At 36.8% G+C, this 23,285-nt stretch overlaps 1 protein-coding gene across 1 annotated transcript in view; it reads right to left on the bottom strand.

The window, feature by feature from the left end:
• plekhh1 (pleckstrin homology domain containing, family H (with MyTH4 domain) member 1) overlaps nt 1–18,431 on the bottom strand; it is a 145,868-nt gene extending 127,437 nt beyond the window's left edge. Inside the window, exon 1 of the mRNA XM_067368034.1 lies at nt 18,426–18,431. The gene's annotated coding sequence lies outside the window, so the exon portion shown is untranslated. The remainder of the gene's footprint in view (nt 1–18,425) is intronic.
• Nucleotides 18,432–23,285: the final 4,854 nt, after the last annotated feature.

Below are 23,285 nucleotides of genomic sequence, written 5' to 3'. Positions count from 1 at the left end.
GGTGGGGGTGGGGGGGGGGGGGGGCTACCAATATCCAGAGCATAGCATGCTGTTTCTTTAGCTTCAGGCTGAGCCTGGCATACTTTTATGAAATTAATATGTGTCCTAAATGATAAAGAAATGTGAGGTGTCACCTCTGTCTAGACTAACATGCTGCTGATGTCATGTTGATCGCAGAATGAGTCATTTCATCTAAAATGAATAATGAATAAATACAGCATTCATTGGTGACTCTATATGATGTTCTAAAGAAAAACTGGTTTGGAATTATATACACTCAGTAACTAAAAAATACAGTTAAAAAGAATGGCAACACTTTACAATAAGGTTCATTAGTTAACATTAGTACATTAGCATGAATTAATAATGAACTGCACTTCTTCAGAATTTATTAATCTTTGTTAATTTTAATTTCAACATTTACTAATACATGATTAAAATCTTGTTAACATTAGTTAATGCACTGTGAACTAACATGAACAATGAACTGCTGTATTTTTATTAACTAAAGTTTAGGGCTGTCAAACGATTAATCGCGATTAATCGTATACAAAATAAAAGTTTGAGTTTGCATAATATATGTGGGTGTACTGTGTGTAATTATTATGTATATATAAATACACACAAATTAATGTATATATTTAAAAAAAAATATGTTATTTTTGTACAAAATATTTAGATTTATATATACATAATAATTATAGTTTATAACATAATAATAGTTTAGATATACATAATAATTACACACAGTACACCCACATATATTAGGCAAACTCAAACTTTTATTTTGTATGCGATTAATCGCGATTAATTGTTTGACAGCCCTACTAAAGTTGAACAAATACAGTAACAAATGTATTGCTCATGGTTAGTTCATGTTAGTTAATACATTCATGTTATCAAATTAACCTTATTGTAAAGTGTTACCAAAAAAATTATGTGTATTTACACTTGTGATAAAAAGTGTGCTTAATTGTTATGAATGTGCACTTGTAAGTGAACTTCAAATCTTAAAAGTATATTTAAAGCAGCAGCACCTAGAGGTGAGGTTGTGAATTGCAACCAACAGCTCAGTCCCGAAGCATATAGAGAAGCTACGGTGGCCGACACAAGACAAATATGTCGTCTGAGATAGCAGTGAGTGGTCAGTCAAGCAAATGTGCTTTGTAGAGCAGTTTGTCCATTTAGGGCTACTGTAGAAACATGGCGGCGCAAAATGGCGGCTTCGATGTAAGGAGATTCGATGTGTGTAGATAGAAATGGCTCATTCTAAGGTAATACGAACAAAATGGTTCATTATGTAAGGTCTTTATACACCACTGAAAATATAGTTTAGCCTAAATATTACACAATGGGATTTTTTTTTTTAAAAAAGTTGTATTTGCAGATAATACAATATTAATGATTTAAAAAGCCACTCAATAGGATTGTTTACCCAAAAAATGAAAATTATCACATGATTTACTGACCCTTAAGCCATTCTAGGTGTATATGACTATCTTCTTTCAGATGAACACAATCGGAGTTATATTAAAAAATATCCTAGTTTTTCCAAGCTTTATAATGGTAGTGAATGGGGGGCGAGATTTTGAAGCCCACAAAAATCCATCCATCAATCATAAAAGTAATCCATATGACTCCAGGGGGTTAATAAAAACCTTCTGAAGCAAAGCAAAGCGTTTTTGAAAGAAAAAAAAAACATATTTGTAATTTTATAAATTATAATCACTAGCTTTTGGTAACGGCCATACACGAGTCTTCACTTCAGAAGGCCTTTATTAACTCAATGGAGCCGTATGGATTACTTTTATGATGGATAGATCCATTTTTTTGGGCTTCAAAATCTCACCCCCATTCACTACCATTATAAAGCTTGGAAGAGCCAGGATATTTTTTTAATATAACTCTGATTGTGTTCATCTGAAAGAGGATGGCTTGAGGGTGAGTAAATCATGGGATAATCTTCATTTTCGGGTAAACTATCCCTTTAAGAGGTTATACTTTCATGACTGTTTCGTAACAGACTTAAGTACACTTTTAAAAAGTGCACTTTGTGATCATGTCAAATAAAAGTTTGGTCACACTTTATATTAGGTGGCCTATGTACTCATGTACAATACTTAATATGTACATACATGCTGGTGCATTGTAATTACATGTAAAGTACTTCATGGATTTGATTAACTTTTGTACTTACTGAAGTATAGTATTCCGTAATAAGTTCTATTTTTAGAAGTGTGCTAAAATGAACTTGTTTTTCATACGAGTATGTATGAAGTAATGCTATATTTAGTGACATTTCTTTAGGTTTTTTTTTTTTTTTTTTTTTTTTTTTTTGCAATAGGAGGGAAATTTATATTTGTCACCTCAAGTAAGACTGATTGAACCATAATCATGATGATCATGATCAAGGAAATTTGGGGGCTTCTTTTTCAGGCCACTTTCCACTTGGTATAGTAGGGCAGGATGTGATCTCACTTCCTTTCATGTGTGACCTCAAGTTCCGCACAGAACAGAGTACAAAACATGATGCACCACATACCCTTTCTCAGTGCAGACCACAAATTTATTCCAAAATACAAAAAGTCTTTACATAATACACAGACATCATAAGAAACAGCAACAAAAGCTAAATGCTGATGCTAAAATCATTCTCTTTAGACGTCAGTGTGAATGCTGAGATTACTTGTTGTTACTTTCGACTTTCATCTCTGACTGTTTTATTTTCGAGAGAGCAACAGATCTCTGATTATCATGGGCAAATGAATGAGATTATGGAAGGTGGATGAGGGAGTGAAACCACTAAAGGGCAGTCTACAGTGTGAAACTTTAAAGCCAGCTTTACAAAATGACTCATGCAGCAGCTCTCATCTTTAACAGTTAAGTAAATACACCATGTTATTTACCACAGACGCAAAAGTGAAAGTGCCCTGGAAAGTACCAAGAAAGCTCCCTTTTTCGATATAGGGAAGTCTTATAGAAGATAACAATCACCTGATCAAACCATGATTACCACAAATGATATCCTGATTGTGTTTTGGAATTAAAGTAGAGATGGGAGAGCTTCAGAGATGAGGTCAATATCGTACGGGTGTGTTTAGCTTGGCCGAGAGTCCATGATACAAGTCACTCAGGAGAGATTTAGCAATGCAGAGAAATGCGGGTAAATAAACCCAATGGGATTAGGTTATTGGGTTTGAACTTTGACCTTTGGGAGACAGTGTGTTGAGTCAGAGACAGCGCCCCTCCCCCTAAAAGCAGCACAGGGCTGGGTCAACAGGACCTTTCTGCCTGATAACAGAGGACATGTAAGGACAAAGAGGAGAGGTTAACTCACAAAGTCCAATGGCATTCATAAAATCTGTGTGTGTGTCTAATATATATATATATATATGAACACAAAAACAATTTCCAAAATGTTGACAAGACTAAGTTTAATGTAACATCTGTTTAACTTATAACATGAAAGTAAGGTTAATAATATAACTTAAAGAACAAAATTTTTAGTTTTACTCAAATTAGGGTGATGCAAAAATTAGTACACCCCACTGAAAGATTCTGGAGCAAAGCTACATTTTAGACTACAAATTCAATGACAGGTGAGTGTAATTATTCATCACACTGGTGTCCAGCAGACAGATGACTATAAAAGGGTATTAAAACCCCTTCCCATTTCATGCTGTCAGCAATGGCACTACATGGAAGAGAAATGTCACCTGAGAAAGAAAATAATTTCTTTACAGCAGAAAGGTGAAGGCTACAAGAAGATCAGCAAAGCTTTACTTATCAGTCAGAATACTGTAGCAGGAGCGTCTTCTGATGAGAAGGGTCGAAGAAAATCGGCATGCAATTTCACTGCAGTTATCTAAAGAAGTAGAAAACCAAACTGGTGTGACTGTTTCCCATGACACAATACGGCGTACACTGCAGAGGAATGGCATGCATGGGTGCCGTCCATGAAAGAAACCTCTCCTAAAGCCCAGGAACAAAAAGCCCATCTAGAGTTTGCCAGGGCCCATGCTGACAAAGATGAAGGCTACTGGGACTCTGGAGTGACCAAGATAAATGTTTTTGGCTTCAAAACTGTATGGCGTCGCAAAGGTGAAGAATACACAGAAAAATGCATGGTGTCTACAGTGAAACATGGAGGTGTCAGTGTCCTTATGTGGGGCTGCATGAGTGCTGCTGGTGTCAGGAGCTGCATTTCATTGATGGCATCATGAATTCACAGATGTACTGCTCTATACTGAAAGAGAAGATGCTACCATCACTCCGTGCCCTTGGTCGCCATGCACTTTTCCAACATGATCCTAAACACACATCTAAGGCCACTGTTGATTTCTGAAGAAGAACAGGGTGAAAGTGATTCAGTGGCTCCTGATCTGAACCCAATCGAACACCTATGGGGAATTCTGAAGAGACAAGTTGAGCTTCACTCTCCATCCAGCATCCAGTCTCTAAAAGAGCTCATTCTTGAAGAATGGAAAAAGATAGATGTTGCAAAATGTCGCCAACTTGTTCATTCCATGCCTAGAAGACTTGGTGCTGTCCTTAAAAATCATGGAGGCCATACAAAGAACTAGATGTAGTTTTTGTTGTGGGGTGTACTCATTTTTGCATCACACAGTAAAACTGAAAAACGTGTAATCTAAGTTATATTATTAATCTTACTTACATGTTATAAGTTAAACAGATGTTATATTAAACTTAGTCTTGTCAACATTTTGGAAATTGTCATTGTGTTCATTGAGATAATGTTTAAAATGTTACTTTTCAAAGGGGGTGTACTCATTTATGCTGAGCATTGTGTATCATTATAAAAGTCTTTACTGTCACTGTTGATCAATTTAATGCATCCTTGCTGAATAAAAGTATTAATTTCTTCCCCCAAAAAAACTGAAAAAGCTGAACTTTTGAACTTTCTATTCATCAAAAAAATCCAGAGGAAAAAAAAAAACTGTACACAACTGTTTTCAACATTGATAATAATAATGTTTTTGAGCATAACAAGAATAAATTGCATTTTAAAATATATTCAAATAGAAAATGTTGTATTCATTTTAAATTGTAAAAATGTTACTGTTTTTTTACTGTATTTGGGATCAAATAAATGCAGAAGAGACTTCTTTTAAAAACATTAATGTGACACTGGACCACAAAACCAGTCATAAGGGTCAAATTTTTGAAATTGAGATTTATGCATAATCTGAAAGCTGGATAAATAAGCTTTCCATTGATGAATGGTTTGTGGATAGGACAATATTTGGCCGAGATACAACTATTTGAAAATTTGTAATCTGAGGGTGCAAAAAATTTAAAATATAGAAAATCGCCTTTAAATTTGTCCAAATTAAGTCCTTGTATGCATATCCACTCACAAAAATGAATTTTTTTATATATTTATGGTAGAAAATTTACAAAATATCTTTATGGAACATGATCTTTACTTAATATCCTAATAATTTTTTGGCATAAAAGAAAAATAGGTAATTGTTGCCTATTACTACAAATATGCGATTAATTATATATAAATATAAATTATATATAAATATATATAAATTTTAAAATTATTTGAAATTGTAAAAATATTTAAAAATATTACTATTTCTGAAAAAGATATATATTATATTTATATATATATATATATATATATATATATATATATATATATATATATATATATATATATATATATATATATATATATATATATATATATATATATATGAAATATGAAGATTTCAGGTTACTAAAGCCATCTGAAATTTTCTTCTACAGTGAGCATTTTTATCAAGCTTGTATGTTAAGGTTCAGTAATTTCACTTTAATGGTTACTAAGTCCTTTTCATTGCTATTAAAGTGAAATAGCTGAATTTAAACATACAAGCTTGATAAAAATGCTCATTTTAGAAGAAAATTTCAGCATCTAAAGTCTTCATATATATAAATAAATAAATAATATAGGCTGTTTAACAGCAACTTGTGAAAACTTAAACCATGTACGTACTCTCATTTAATATAAAAGTGTGTTTTATGATCTGTATCTTTTTTTGAAGCCAAGACTTATAAATGATTATCATAAATAAACAGCCTGAGAAATATTAACTACAGTAAAAAGTAGGACAACTAGTCTCGATGTTCCTTATGTACTTGTAACAAAGTCTATCTAGTTAAGTTAATAATTATACATACTAAGTAGGCCTACTTGTTGTTCCACTCAATATTTACTCATGTGCTTACACAATAACGTGAATGCAGTCAAATAAAGAGTGACCAAAAAACTTCCATTAATAACACTTCTTGTCTTGCTCAACTCACCTGCAGGATAAGCAAATATTGTTCTTGCTATCAGTGCTAGTAAACTGCAGACTCACTGACCTTTTATTATTTCTCATCTTAAATGATCCAATGTACAAGATTTAGGGCTTTGCTTAAAATTACGTTTAAAATGCATCAGTACTGTTTGAAATGATACATTACGGTGTTCCAGGCTTTAGCACTTGTGTTTTTAGCATTATTTTCTGTGTTTTATCACTTATGCAATATGTTTACTGTCTTCTGAGTCACTTTTGTAAGAAGGGGCGTGCAAAAGACATGTATAAAATCATAAAAGCAAATAAAAGTGCATGTCTGCACACGTAAAGATACACAAGCATGTACCATTACCATGGAGACAGACCAAAAAAAAAATATATAGGGCATAATGCCCTTTAAATGTTCCCTTTATCACAGTAAAAATATATGGTTAAGACAGCCACAAAGTCAACCATGTTTAAGTTCCACTTCTATACAAAGAAGAGACCACACAAAGTTATACCATCAGATAACAGTATGCACGCAGGAAATGAGCAGCTCTTTGACAGATGAGGGGAGTTCTTCACAACCAAAATAGAACACACACATGGCACGTCGACAGACATTGGTAGCAGTTTGGTTGCACTTCAGAGGGGGTTATCGGGGAAAACACCAAGAGTATCTGACCTTGTGGCAACACACATCATGCCACATTTACATCTGTTAATATATTACATGCACTAATCACATTTTATTTTGCACCATTAATGTTTTTATAACATCAAGCCTTTTATATTATCACCATCTCATCAACTATCACCTAGGAAGTGGAACTTCGAAACACAATACTGACAACAAAGACTTGTTGCCCTATTTTCAGCTGCTCTCAGAATTTACCTTTACCTCACATCAACCCTGCTTTTGCAAAGCACAATGAACTCAAGCCTCATTGTTCATTTGTTACTCAGAATGTAATGTATGTCACCAGCTGGGTCATTCTACAAAAAGGGTGTTTTTCTGTTTTGAAGATTTAAAGTTAAACAGTTAAAGGCATAATATGTAAGATTTTTGGATTAAAATATCCAAAAACCACTAGAACAGTGTTATATATTTTGTTGACTTGTGTACTTACATTATCCTAAATGTTTCAAAGAATGTTTACATCCAGAGAAATAAGCAATTTTAACCAGGACACGGAACTTGTCCGACTGTCCGTGCGTCGCCTATCAATGACATCATACCCGCGTTAGCCTCGATTTCCGTAAACCATGGAAACACCAAAGACGCTTTAATATATTATGTGTTTTATTAGACAGGTGAGCAACTGTTTGGATACATTAATCGACATAATTGTTATATAGCTCAACACATTAAGTCTTATTGTTTGAATCTCATTTTTTTGATTTACAGCGAGTTCCATGTTTTACATGTTTTAAAGCTCCGCTGCTCTTGAGCCGTGTGTCGCACTCGTCTCTCATTAGCAATCTCTCCAGTGGCCTCGTTCCGCTCAGACGGCTTTCAGCCACACTCTGCTTCATACTACAGTAATGTTAATAAATCTTTAAAGGTGCCCTCGAATCAAAAATTTAATTTTCCTTAGCATAGTTAAATAACAAGAGTTCAGTACATGGAAAATACATACACTGAGTTTCAAACTCCATTGTTTCCTCCTTCTTATATAAATCTCATTTGTTTAAAATACATCCGGAGAACAGGCAAATCTCAACATAACACCGACTGTTACGTAACAGTCGGGGACTCCGCCCCCAATATTTGCATATGCTCATGATCCAGGCCAGGCAGAACCGCCCAGCGGAATCATCGGATGTTCTGCAGGCAGAGTGGAGAAACAAGCCAAGCGAGGATAACAGCGAAAATGGCAGATCATGGAAATAAATATTATGTTCCAGACTGTGCAGGGGATGTGAAAACTTTTCATAGTCTTCCTCCAGAAAAAAACTGTCAAAAGGCATGGCTGATGTTTATCTATAACCGGATACCGGAACAATTTAACTCAAAGTTGTTAGTTTGCTCTGCCCATTTCACCGCGGACAGCTTTTCCAACCTGGGACAATATCAAGCAGGCTTCGCTCAGCGTTTGACACTGAAGAAAGGGGCAATTCCAACTATATTCCCGCAAGCAGTAAGTAGTGCTTTTATCCACATCTTGGCTGTAGAAACTATTTCTGATTAAATGTAAAGTTTCTTAGTGAGCTAACAACATTAATGTTACTAATAGCTAAATCGTAATCACACTACAGCAGCTGAGTAGTAAACATGACACTGCTTTTTTGGAATGTCTTCTATGCTTTACTTTGGTTGGCTAAATAAATCAAATTTAAAATCATATCGGTAATGTCAATATATTAGAAACAAATTTTCGCGCTACACAGTTTGTTGTTTAGAGTTGTTATTGCAAAGTGAAGAAGCTATCATTGTAAAACCATACAGCGACACATTATTACAATTTTTTTTTTTTTACAATGCTAAAAACAAAGTTGCAAATACTGACGTTATGAGTTATAGTGTAAAGTTAACGCTATATGCTAGTTCCATTGACGTAAAAGTTACGTTTTGCAGGTTCATACTGAAAATGTACCACTCAAAAACCTCCAAGGCCAATCGCAACAAAATTGGTTGTTCCTCTACATCTGCATCTTCGTCAGAAACAGGCTCAAACATATAAGGTTGAATACCAAAACTCTCCATCGTTCACGCCGTACAGTACAGATTTGTTCACTATCAGTGTGAGCTACTGGAAGGAGCCGAACAGTGAAACAGCCAATCAGAGCGGAGCACCATATTACTATTCATGAGCCTTCCAAATAAGGCAAAAACAGACCTTTTCATTCTAGGGGCTATTTGTGGGGTTATAAATGAAGCTGTAAAACCATATCTGGACAATTTTCGACCATAAAAAAGCCACTTACCCTCTATGTAGATATCAGGGAACAATTTAAAATGTTTTTTCAAATCACTCAAGGGCACCTTTAATACATTAGCTCATCCATTAAAATGATTTCTGCCCGAGTCTTGTCGGATTCTTTTCCACCGGATGTAGACGTGAAGACAAGTGACCTCTAGTGGTGAAAAACTACATATTGTGCCTTTAAACAGAGATCTGAAGTTGAAAATACATGTCATGTAAGTGTGATTTGATGAATTAATGAATATGAATAGATGTTGGGATATACGCAATACATACATATATATATATATATATATATATATATATATATATATATATATATATATATATAGATATAGAGAGAGAGAGAGAGAGAGAGAGAGAGAGAGGTAACAGGGTTGACAGTTTTAGTTATAATTTAGCTATTTTACAGTTTAAGGTTAGCCTTTACTAACCAGTGTTGGAGAACGTTACTTTAAAAGTAATGCATTACAATACTGTGTTACTCCCAAAAAAGTAACTAATTGCGTTAGTTACTTTTTGTGGAAAGTAATGCATTACATTACTTTTGCATTACTTTTTGATCACTTTGGCTGGGCTTGCTTGTTTGTTTTTTAATAATGACATTTTTTAAATATATTTTTGGCAAATGTAAAGGCCCTTTCACACCAAAACTGAAATGAATAAGCCTCAGGCTGAAGGAAATGCACATTCACGCCTGTACAGTAGAGGGCGCAGCAATAAAAACAACAACAACAACAACAACAAATTTAACACAAATGTGATGTTTTTCTAAAGTCATTTTTGCTTATTAGTATGGTTGAATTGGATTATTGAAGGTCAGCAGCAAAGACATTGGTTAATAAAGTGAGATTAAATACATAAAGTATATTTGTATTATTTAACATAGTTAATTATTATTACAGGATAGCGTAATATTCTGAGTTTGCATTTTACTGTTTTTATTCATTTTGAGGAATACTGAGTCTGTTTTTGTCCAAGTGAGATGAGTAAATGCTTTTTCACATTTAGTGTAGAACTACTATAACCATCATTTTTGTGCAAACAACGACTCTGCACTTATGATTTCTCTCAACATGCGGACAGGAGAGCTGTCAGTCAATACATGGGGAAACAAAGTAACTTGCGTTACTAATTTGAAAAAGTATTTTGTTGTAAATTTTAAGGTAATGTATTACCTATTACTTGAAAAAGTAATCTGATTACATAACTTGTGTTACTAGTAATACGTTACAACACTGGTCATGATCATTTTTTCAATAATCTGTTGTTTACTATGCAAATTTATGGTAAAAGATCTGATAATTTATAAGATGAAGATATTTTTTTAAAAAAGACAGAAAACACTTCCTGAAAAGATTATGTCATTATGACAACATTTTTATTTATGGAGAAGTCATTTATTTTAATAAGGGACAGTTATTATGGTATTATGGAGGACACAACTTTAAGTATTTTTTGTAACTTACTGTCAATTAAAATATAGTATATTATAGCATAATATATATAAAATAAAGTCTTTAAAAATAGAAAAAGGAACAAAAGGCACCTGTTAAAAGAGACCCAGCTGAAGGAAAGAATAACCTTATCAGAGATTGCTCCTCGACCTCAACAATAAAATTTCTGAGTAAAGAGGAAGCCCTATTGCTGAGGGAGCTTGAGTCATCTGAACAGTTTTCTGTCATTAGACAAAACGTCAGCCTCATTAGACACAAGCATTCCCATGAGGCCCCTGACTGTGACCACAGCAGACAGGAAACCCACTCCGACCACATAAACAGGGACTTTCGAACTAAAACAAAAAAGGGAGAATCCAATCAAAGCACCACAAGGTACCACTGCAAAACAAACTCCACCACGGTTCCATAACACTTGAACGGTTGAGATAAACAAGTGAGACCGTTGCTTATTTCATCTTTGCTACACATAGTTACTGTTTATCTTGTTTAAAGTGAGCTATTCCTTACTCTGCCATGTTTGCATGTCTTTGCGAGGCAACGCTTCCCTCCCTAAGGTTTCTATTTTGTCTTGGTATAAACACGGACCCATCGTTATGATGAGGTGCGAAGATTGTGACATCACTGGAATTCGACTGTTAAACACACAAGCGCCTGTGTGAGGCTGAAACGCTCTCGGCATGCTGGGTGAATGGGATTGTGTGATATAAAGTACCATGACCACCCAAAGTCCAGTATCATCCTCAGAACAACCAAATTCTGCTTTGAGGAGGACAGAAACTAGAATGAGGTACGTGAATAGGTCCTGTGCAGTATGAATGAAGGCTTGAACCCTCTCCCTCTGAAAGGAAGCCATTACAAAAAGTCAAAAATAGATTATGATGTAAAATGGAGGGTGGGGGACTGGCATAAAGTCAACTTTCCTGTTATCATAATGGAGAAAAAAAGTTTCATTAAGAGAATACAACAGGAAACTGCTTATTGACCACATACAAGTCAATGAGCGACTTTATGACATAACATAGACACAACATTTCACTAACTAAAATAAGATTGATTATTAGTTAAAAGCAGTGTTGGAACTTTTCCCTTGAAAAGTAAAATAATGGATAACACTTTTCTGTAATTTAATCACAGTTACTTTTGATGTATATACTATAAAACAATTCTATATAAAGCAATAGTGGATTTAACATCAAAATGTAATGTTATATGTATGTTTTTAATGTAACTTTCTCCCTTTACACACTTTGGTCAGTTCAAGAATAATTTATGCAATTGCATATTGTTTATTTGAAAGAATCAAAAGTGCAGTTTCGTGTCTATCCTTGTATTGTTCAATTGGTTGAGGTTGATATGGGATTTAGAAAGTAATTAGAAACTAGATAAAAAGTTGGCTTGAAAAAGCCGGTCCAGAAAGTTTGAAGCAGTTTTAAAAGTTTTCAGTTTGAAAGTTTCAGTTTTAGTTTAGTAATTTTGATAGAGTACTAGAGTGCTCTGTGTGGTTGCTAAGGTGTTGCTAGGGTACTCTGAATGGTTGCTAAAATGTTGCTATGTAGTTACTAGGGTATTCGGGGTGGTTGCTAGGATGTTGCTATGCGGTTGCTAGGGTACTCGGGATGGTTGCTAAGTTATTCTGGGTGGTTGCTATATTGTTGCTACGCGGTTGCTAGGGTGTTGCTATGCGGTTGCCAAGGTACCCGGGGTGGTCGCTAGGGTGTTGCTATGTGGTTTCTAGGGTACTCGGGGTGGTCGCTATGGTGTTGCTATGCGGTTGCTAGGGTACTCGGGGTGGTCGCTAAGGTGTTGCTATGCGGTCGCTAGGGTACTCGGGGTGGTTGATAGGGTGTTGATAGATTTAGTTTGATAGATAGATAGATAGATAGATAGATAGATAGATAGATAGATAGATAGATAGATAGATAGAGTTTATGAGTTTGAATGAGTTTCAATGTATTAGAAATAGTACATAGAATGGCACTTGAGTCTAATTGAGTTTTTGAGTCTAATGGGCTTCCGTAGTTTATGGGTACTCGGGGTGGTCGCTAAGGTGTTGCTATGCGGTTGCTAGGGTACTCGGGGTGGTTGATAGGGTGTTGATAGATTTAGTTTGATAGATAGATAGATAGATAGATAGATAGATAGATAGATAGATAGATAGATAGATAGATAGATAGATAGATAGATAGATAGATAGATAGATAGATAGATAGATAGATAGATAGATAGATAGAGTTTATGAGTTTGAATGAGTTTCAATGTATTAGAAATAGTACATAGAATGGCACTTGACTCTAATTGAGTTTTTGAGTCTAATGGGCTTCCGTAGTTTAACTTTGAATTTTGACAGTTGGAGTTTGAACAATCTTGGCTCATTTGAACATTCTGTCAATGAAAGTCAATGGGATTTTTCCGAGCTTCAACAGTCTTTTTTAGGAAAACCGTAAGTCGGATCAGTTAGAAAAGATATAGCACACCAAGTCAGAACAGTATGAAGATTTCACCTGAGTTTGGAGTATGTAGGGTTAAAGCTCTAGGAGGAGTTAGAGTTGGAAATTTTAGTCTCAGAAGAAAATAGCATAACAGTAAATTGGCTTTTTCAAGCCAAATTAATAAGTAATCAAATACTTTTTATAAAGAGTAATTAATTAATTAATTAGGCTACACTGTTGAAGATGTAATTAGTAGCAAGTAATTAAGTACGTTTTTTAGAGTAACTTACCCAAAACTGGTTAAAAGTTAGACAGGGCACATATTAACACCTGAAATGGACAGTCCAAAGACAGTTAGGATTTAGTGGACTTCAACAGTTACCAACGGGTTGAAGGTCCAAATGTCAGTTTCAGTGCAGCTTCAAAGAGCTCTACATGATCCCAGACGAGGATTAAGGGTCTTATCTAGTGAAACGATCGGTCATTTTCTAAAAAAAAAAATATTTTTTTAACCACCAATGCTTGTCTTGCACTGATCTGCGATGCGTCACGCATTACATAATCATGTTGGAAAGGCGTGCAAAGACTCTTTAAAAAGGCCATTACAAAAAAAAGGGTAAAACAATGATCTCAAACGATTTTGAAGTTGGAGGACAAAATGAGATGGAGTTTTTCGTTCTACATTACACGTGACCTTTCCAACGTGATTACGTAATGCGTGGCACATCACAGTGCAAGACAAGCATTTCTGGTTAAAAGTACATAATTTTACTTTTTTTTGAGAAAATGACCAATCGTTTCGCTAGATAAGACCCTTATTCCTCATCTGGGATCGTGTAGAGCTCTTTATAATTTGGACCTTCAACCTGTTAAATTCCATTATATACAGAAAAATCCTGGAATGTTTTCATCAAAACCCTTAATTTCTTTTCGACTGAAGAAAGAAAGACATAAACATCTTGGATGACACGGGGGTGAGGAAATTATCAGGAAATTTAAATTCTGAAGTGAACTAACATTAGGCTAACTGTGCAAGTTGCACCAAACGTCAACTTGGGTTGAACGACATGGACAGTCAACCTCGCTGAAAGTTATTGTACAATGAAGCACGTCACAGATGGTAAGTACAGCACTGGACCCATAATGTTATGATTCACTGTTCTAAACTATGGGGTATACGAGCGCTCTGTGACTGTGAATGGAGCGAGATTTGTTACTACATGTGGTGAGCTGTATATAAGAAGGAGGGCAATGTGTTATATGTGATAGGAGGCCCGTGTGGGGTTAAATGGAGGTGAGTGCATGTATACAGTTAAACAGAGATGCAAGAAGACGCCGCTAAACGTGATCCAGCAGGAGTAAAATGGAAGGTGGGCCCGTCCTCCTTACGCATCTCCCCCCGAGTTTCCACTCCGTTAAAGAAATAAATCAACTCCACTGGGCACACAAGCACCGCTCACCTCTTCTCTCATCCCTCTCTCCAGCCCTCCCCCGCACGGCCGGCCGGCCGCCCCTCACACTGACAGCTGTCTCTGATTAAGGCTGTGAAAAATGGGGCAGTCACGCCAGCCGCCCCTTCCTCCCACGCATTCCATGAGCATGACTGTGCACTTTCTCCCTCACGGCACTCTCCCTCAAAGCTTCTCGCTCCGATTGCTTTTTGTGATCTCCTCATATTCCTTCTAGATGCCTATTTAGACGTATTTCATTCAGAGTTCTTCTACACCTTTCTTTTTTCAGTCAGAGTGGTTAAAGTGAGCAGTGGGTATGAGGGGGTGGTGGCAGTTTGAGGGTGAGTGGAATACAGTGCCAGTGTACAGTGTGGGGGGAGTGCGAGTGATGACGCATGAAAATGTGCATGTCAGATGGAGACAGTTAACTGCGGGGTGTATGAATGAAAGTAAGTCGGAGAAAGAGAGATTTGTGGGGTATAGAAACGCAAGTGACCAAAGGCGTGAGGAGTTTAAGGTTGTGCGTGAGAGCGAGTGAAATGGAAAACGATGCGCAAACACATGTTGTGTATTTGGGTCAATGACGTGACCTTCATATTTTTGTCAGGATCTATTACATTTTTCGAAAATACATTAAAAAAGAAATTTGTACGGACAATAAAACTCTTCAGTTTTTAATTTACAACTCATTTGGATATTTTTGTGGGGCTTAAAATAAAAATATGGGGGTTTTAGATGGTCTAACTGTCCATATATTGTAATACAGAAAAAAAGTAGTTAGAATTTTTTTATTATTATTTTATTAAAAGTGTCAAATCAATGTCAGTGGGGTGTAACCAACCTTCAGAAAATGATTTCGTTGACCCATAAAACTGGAAATTATCTCAGAGGACCCCTATACACCCTCCTGACTGTGTCAACTTTTCTAATGCTTAGTTCAAGCCAAATGGATTAACCATAAGAAAACTTTATGATTTAAAGGGATAGTTCACCCAAAAATTGATTTATTCACCCTCAAGCCATCCTAGGTGTATATGACTTTCTTCTTCCAGCCAAACATAATTGAAGTAAAATTAAAAAAAAATATCCTGGCTCTTCAAAGCCTTATAATGGGAGTGAACAGTAACTGAGATTTTATACACCGAAACTCGATTCTCTCGTGAACGCGTGGATGGACGTTACTAGTGAAGCTAGCAATTATAGTTTATAAAGTTATAATTATGTATATTTTTCTGACAAAAACACATCGCTTTGCTTCAGAAGGCCTTTATTTACCTCCTGGAGCTATATGGATTACTTTTTGGATGGATGGATGGATGGATGGATGGATGGATGGATGGATGGATGGATGGATGGATGGATGGATGGATGGATGGATGGATGGATGGATGGAAAATCAGACAGACAGTCAAACAGAGACAGAAAAACATGGATGGATGGATTTTTGGGGGCTTTAAAATCTCAGTTACTATTCACTCCCATTATAAAGCTTGGAAGAACCAGGATATTTTTTAATATAACTCTGATTGTGTTTGGCTGAAAGAAGAAGTAAGCAATAATGTAAGAGAGGCTGCGCTGTATAAAACGGTTACCACATAATAGAAATATTAAATCCAAAAAATATGTATCAATGCAACTTTCATGAAGTAAAAATCATCAAAAGCCTTCCTTCCGCCGGGAAAAATAGTCCCTGAACATGAACAGCAACAGAAGTTACATTATCACACCATTAGATGGCGGCAAAGACTGTCTTTATGAATGATTCACTCAGTCGCAAGGACTTTTATATTGAAAAGACTGAATTGTTGTACAAGACGCGACTAACAAATGCTTTGACTAGCGCTGTCAGTCATGGGAAAACCCCTTAACTGTTAAAAGGACAAGATATCGCAGCGGACATTTATACAAAAATTTTATTATGGAGATGAAGGAAAATGCTAAATCTGAATGCAGGTAATAAACTCGCTCTCTCGATCTCTTTCTCACAATACTCTTCTACATAACACAGTAAGCTTCAATGAACAATATCAATTGAGAACAAACAGTCTACATTGCTAAGGGTGTTGTGTAGTGATACAAAGAGCCGTTGGGTGAAGTGGTCATGGCCGTGTTTTATCGTGAATAAAACACAGCTATTGACCAATCAGAATCAAGGATAGGACCATTTTATAAAGTCAGATACGTACTTCAGGATGGCTTGACGGGGATTAAATTATGGAATCATTTTATTTTTTTATGGAAAAATGTATTTTTTTTTTTTTACCTTATCTGAGTGTATTCTAGATGTAAGAAAGATATTTGTTAACACTTTATTTCGATGGTCCACTTAGACATTATACTAACTATAAGTAACTTTGCAACTACATGTCAACTTTTTTTACTAACCATAACCTTAATCACACTCTACTCACACTCTAATGAGAGATAGTTGACATGCAGTTGCAAAGCTACTTACAGAATGTCTAAAGTGGACCATCGAAATGAAATGCAACCAAATAATTTATTCATTTTTACTTGATGGTTACACCATTTGACACTTCTCATTAAGTAAACTGTGACCTCCTTATTTGTCATTGACCTATTTACATCAAAGATGTGCCTAGCTTTATGTAGCTCAGAGAAGAACAGATCAGCACAGAACAAAGTTTTCGAGGCCTGCTTCACAAACCTTCTAGTAACCACTGAAACAGTAAACATAAGCGCTCTCCGTTACCCATGGAGGAAAACCTAACCTCAAACTTCAATACAGACTAGCATTTTTCACTTTGCAGCACAGCCATGTTTACACCACATTAAAATTACCTCATGATAATTACAATGTGCTTTGAGTGTCTCATTTTTGCGGCTGTTTTGCTTCATGTACTTCGTTATTTGTTCAGGCACTGCTTGGAGACCTCGACAGAATCCACACGATTCCCAGCGCATGAGACGGTGTGGAAGGGGAAGCTAATCCTCACCCTCTCATCTCCCCGAAGACCTCGGTAGATCCACTTCCAGATGTTTCCTGTATTGTCACTCACTTCTGCTTATACGAGGGCCAAAAGGCTTTAACGTGAAGTTTACATTGTCTGAAATGTCTTCTCTTTGGCTTTTGAAGCTCATCACTGTGGAAAACATCATAATTAGGATCTTTTCACCCATTAGTAGCATTGGTTTACATTGTACAACAACCCATTACGCTCTGTTTGACTAATAAAAGCCGAAGCTTTCTTGGCTTTGGACCGGGTCTTGCATCTGTCTCCTCTTCACGAGATGTGGAAGAACGCATACTTTTGTGTGTGACCGAACAGTTCTCGCAATCAGAGGCAGGCGTTCAAAAAACAAAGCAATGAAATTTGTCATCTTTTTAAAAGGCTGCTTTCATAAGGAGCTCAAGGCCAAATCCTCTCTTGAAAGCAGGAAAATCTTGATTCCAAATTAGTTTAACAAGCCTCTTCCTGTTTTATCAGAGCTTGTTCGCTTTAAACACATGCTATTGTAATCATTCTATTTTTAAGGGTGGTTTGAGGGGCAGGCCAGTACTGGTGGGCGAAAGTCCTATCACACTTTGTTAGATAGCATGTATCAGATTTCATAAACAAGCAAGGAACATTTTTATCAATCATTCAATTAAAGCGGGAGAGCGGCACGCTCGTATTCACTTGAAAGATTCTTTGTGTTGGAGGCCAAGACATTTCCAGGGCGCCATGCTTGATAGTATTTCATCTGTAATGACTACATCTTTTACACAAATGACTTGGAAAATAAAGCTACAAATCTCTCTTCCTGTCCTCTGGATGTTTGTCCCACTTTGTCCCGGATGACTAAACACATTTATGGATGATGCATAAGAAAAGATCAATATTATTTCATTTCAACATACCTTTGAGCTATCATTGTTCTGCACCAGTAGGTTGGCACAAGAGCTCCTCACAGGAAGGCAGCTAGAGATAAGGGCCTTCGCATTAGTCAGCTTCATCACTGCCTGTGATACAAGACAGATCAGAAAGAATTAAGAGGAAAACGGTATCAGTTAACCATTTTAATCTCCAACTAATTATTTTGTGACATGATTCATACAGCTGTGGGGGAAAAAAAAAAAAAAGATCCTGGAAGTGAGGTTTAAGGTTCTGCTAGCTTTTACTGTAGTCACTGCTGGGAATAAAACCATGTGAGAGATGCTCACTGAAAGTACTAAAAGCAGGACAGATCATTAGAACAATGTTTTTTCCATTTTCATATGATTTTCTTTGAGCAAACTTGCCAGTGTGGGAGGTAAATACACCGGCCTGATTGCATCTGCACCAAGCTTGTAGCCATATATAAAACCGAGTCTAAAGGTCAATGTTTAAAAACGTACACGTGGGAGCCAAGTCAATGTGCCTTTTTTGACTGCACGTATGACGCATTTTAAGAATGGAACACGTTACGCAGTGGAGCAACGCACTCTTGACGTTGCCTTGTAATGCAAGGCCCAAACGTGCTCAAGCCTATTAGTGTAATAATTACTTGCTGACATAATATTTGATCGCTGTATTGCATTGTATGTAACTGTGATCATTTTTTTTGCCACTCTTTTAATATAGCAGTTAGCAAACAGACATTTTAAAGTGTAACTTTGCCATTTTTTAACCCGCTTTGTATCGTTACAATGTCGGCAGGATATGTAAATGAACAATGGACCAGGAAATTCACATTTAATTGACAGTTTTTCCCCTTCATTTGTTTGTGATCATTCAGTTTAAATGTTGACTACAAACATGGGGGTTTTTCAGATTTTCCGTTGCTGCGTTCTCTCCGTATTTACGATTTATTGTAGCCTTTAGCCACTGCCTACATTGTGCTGGATCCTTCACTGGAAACAAAGTCACTCATTCCTGCTAAACATTTACTCTTTCAATTCTTGCACCCAGGAACAATACAAGTCGACAACATTATGATTAAAAGTTTGCTAAGAAGTATTTACTACTAAAGCAGGCGGTATTTGACTCTGGTCAAGTGTGTCCATAGCAGACTGGTAGGAGTGGCCTTGGACGGCAACATACCCAGTGCATTTTGGGTGTTGAAGTTTTCCTATCTATTTAGCAAAAGCGAAGACCTTTTTCTCTGTTTTCGGTCAGGTAGCACCAATTTCAGTTTTTTTTTTTTCACCTTTATAGACTATGGAAGCTTGTTTCCACCACAAAATTTTAAAAAAATAAAGATAATTGCAACTTTTCATCTACAATTCTGACTTTTTTCCCCACCGTTGCGAGTTTACATCGCAAATGCGAGTTATAAAGTCAGAATTGCATGATATAAACTCGCAATTCTGACATTTTCTCGTAATTCCAAGTTTACATCTCGCAATGATGAATTTTTATCTCACAATTTTTATCTCAAAACTTATTTTCTCAGAATTATGAGATATAAACTTGCAATTGAGTCCAATTCTGAGTCCAAGACTCGCAATTTTTCTCAGAATTGTGTGTTTGTCTCACAATTCTGACTTTATAACTCGCAATTGAGACTTTATATCATGCAATTAAAAAAAAAAGTTTAAAAAAAGTAAACTCGCAATTGCACGAAATAAAGCTGTGATGTAAATATATAATAAAGTAATAAATAACATTTTGCCCATGTATTGTCCAATATGGATCTTATTATGAGGGGCGTAACGTTACTGTGGTTAAGTCCTTAGACAAACGTCTTGCTCTGTGAGCAGCTATTTAGTGTGAAGCGAAAACACGCACTTTGACTAACTTGTAATCTAACTTTTGTGATTACTAAAACACTGTTGAAACATATATATACTTATATGTAAAAATGGACTTTTGAGAGCTCCCCACCCTTTTGTTTTGACTTACTGCAGGGGATCAAGCCTTAATTATGGAGATAAGACCCCCCAATCCCATCCTAAATTAGCACCCTGGTTTGGTAGAACAGAAACAGTTGTTTAGCTGATGAAGCCAGTTGCAGAGAATCACTGGGCTTAACTTATCAAGATCTCATTGTTCCCGGAAACATCACTGTAGGCCATGCATGTTCAGACTGAAGCCAAGCTGTTTCATGTCAAGAGAAGGTGCATTATTGAGATCACATATTAAATGTATTAATAGCTTCTTCCCTCTCCAGTGGGAATTGTTTTCATTTGGAAACAATTTAGTTAGCTTTTTCATTATTTCCTCATTCCCACATTGGTTGGAGGATGATGAAGGCCGGGTGGTGGTCAAACACAGAGCCAGATACGTCAGTGCAAAGTCAAGAGAGCAGGTCCGTTTGCCAGCTCTGGGTGGGGAGGGTTCGTCGAGAGATTCGTCAAGAGGGTCATGGTTCAAACAGGGCAGCTGTGCACTGGGAAAATATCTGGATTCTATTTGAGAGTAAAAGGGGAAAGTTTGGAGAGGACACTGAGTCGCTCGCAGGCACAGTTGGAGTGACTCAAATGTTTGGTGAATGCATTCTAAGTTGAAGTGGATGGGGACAGGGGCTCATAAAGTGCAGATTCTGGGAAAGCCATTTGACTTTACTGGATTTAACAGAGCATATAAGCACACAAGGCAAACAAACTGCAAACCAACACAGTTTAACACGCACCAAAAGAGTTTCCATACTCCATGTCACACAATAGGATGCAGAATGAGCTGACAAAACAGTGTGGGCTGCCATGTGGGACTGGACCTCGAGAAAGGCTGAGGTTGAGGGGTTGTATATACAAGCGTGGATACGCCAGCAATATCCACCGTGGACGCAGAGTTTTGGGCGTAATTGGTTCCAGTTTCTTTTTGACAAAGACTCACTTTTCTTCTTCCCCTTTCTTCACACAAACAGATAGACGGCCTGAAACGGAAAAACACGCTGATTTACCAATCAAAATACACGAGGATAAACAGAGATAAAAGTAGAAAGGCAGTTTGCAGACAGCATTTGTAGTCTTTGTCATGTGAGGTTCAGTGGAGAGAATGATGAGTTTGTTCTAGACACAACTGCTGAATAAAAACACATTTCAATGCCAAGCGGCACACGGAACAAACTGATTTCCCTCAGGATTGTGCCCGGCTACACCTCAGATCTTTTACATGGAGAGAAACAAAGGAGTATAAACCCAACACATCTTTCCACAACAGAGAAATTTACATCATCTTCTAATGGGGAAAAGGTGTGTGGCATAAAGTTGGAAACACTTGAATTATCTTTCCTTCTGTTGACTTAAAGGGATAGTTCACCCAATAATTATCCCATGATTTATTCACCCTCAAGCCTTCCTAGATGTATAGGACTATCTTTTTTCACACAAACACAAATGGAGATATTTAAAAATATCCTTGCTCCTCCCAGCTTTATAATGGTTGTGAATGGGGGGCGACATTTTGAAGCCCAAAAAAGTGCATCCATCCATCATAAAAAAATAATCCATATGGCTCAAGGGGTTTAATAAAGGCCTTCTGATGCAAAGAGATGGATTTTTGTAAGAAAAATATCCATATTTAACTAGCTTCCGGCAGACGGCCATACGCATCAATTTGCATTGAAAGAGTAACCGCAGAGGAGAGAACAAAACAAAACACCGGTCACGAATTAGAAGTCTAAAACAAGAAATTTTAATGGGAAATGTTTGAGTATTTTCGATATAAGAGGAGAGGAGCCTGAGTTTGTTGCCCAGCCCTATCAGTTTGAACCGCGAGAGGCGTCTAAGCTTACGATACTCCAACATCCTGTGTCATACATCGAGCCAGGGGTTACTCTTTTGACGCAAATCGACGTGTACAGTATGCGTATGGTCGTCTGCTGGAAGCTAGCTATTTTAGTTAATAAAGTTTTAAATATGGATATTTTTTTCTTACAAAAACCCATCGCTTCTAACCGTGCGCCGGCGAGAGCGTCAACAGTCGCCTTGGCCGCCCTGCCAACAACGCTGTATTGTTTGTTTAAACCGCCGCCGATGGGAGGGTCAAAGTAAATGACAAGTCGGGTCAACCAATCAGAAGCCTCTCAAGCGAGGACCTCTACATTCCAATTGGTTGCCGCCGAACCGCGTCATAGCTCATTACCATAAAGTTAACCTGATTTCAACTCTCCACGACGCTCTCACCGTCCAAGACGCGCCGCGCCACTCTCGCCGCTGGCTCTCATTGAAAATGAATGACTAACGTCACTTTGACGCTCTCGCCGCCAGCGGTGTGAACACACAGTAATGGTGTGTGCACACCAAAAGCGAATTTAATTATTTGCGCGACTAGATTACATATAAAGTCGCACTGGCTTTATATGTAGTCAAGCAAATAATTAAATTAAAAAGATGCGAATAGATGTCAATTCGTGCAGGGCGATGCGAATTATGCAAAATTGGGCAACGTGTTTGCAGTGAACGCGCAATATTCATCTCAATCGCGTCTTCCGCGCAAGCTGAACAATTTCAACTCGAGCAGGAAATTTTCTTGATGCAATGTCACACAAGCCAATTAGCAAAGAGCTTACTGAGAAATGTTGTTGATGTGCGTGAAGACACTCCTCATCTCGCAATGTTTTTATTCACGTGACGCGAAAAACAAGAAATACCGCAAGTAATCTAGAGAGAGTAATGCATAATATGCAAATATTGGCTTCGATTTTGGTGCACACACCATAAACCAGTATGACTTCTGTGGAACACAAAAGAAGATATTTTGAAAAATGTTTTAGTGACCTTTGTCCATACATTGAATGTCAAAACAGCCCTTTTCTTTTAACATTCTTAAAAATTATTTTTCTGTATGTGTTTCTG

Source organism: Chanodichthys erythropterus, chromosome 18 (genome assembly GCF_024489055.1).
Source record: "Chanodichthys erythropterus isolate Z2021 chromosome 18, ASM2448905v1, whole genome shotgun sequence".
NCBI lineage: Eukaryota > Metazoa > Chordata > Actinopteri > Cypriniformes > Xenocyprididae > Chanodichthys > Chanodichthys erythropterus.
The sequence above is the reverse complement of the archived record's forward strand: the minus strand, read 5'-3'. Positions and strand labels throughout refer to the sequence as shown.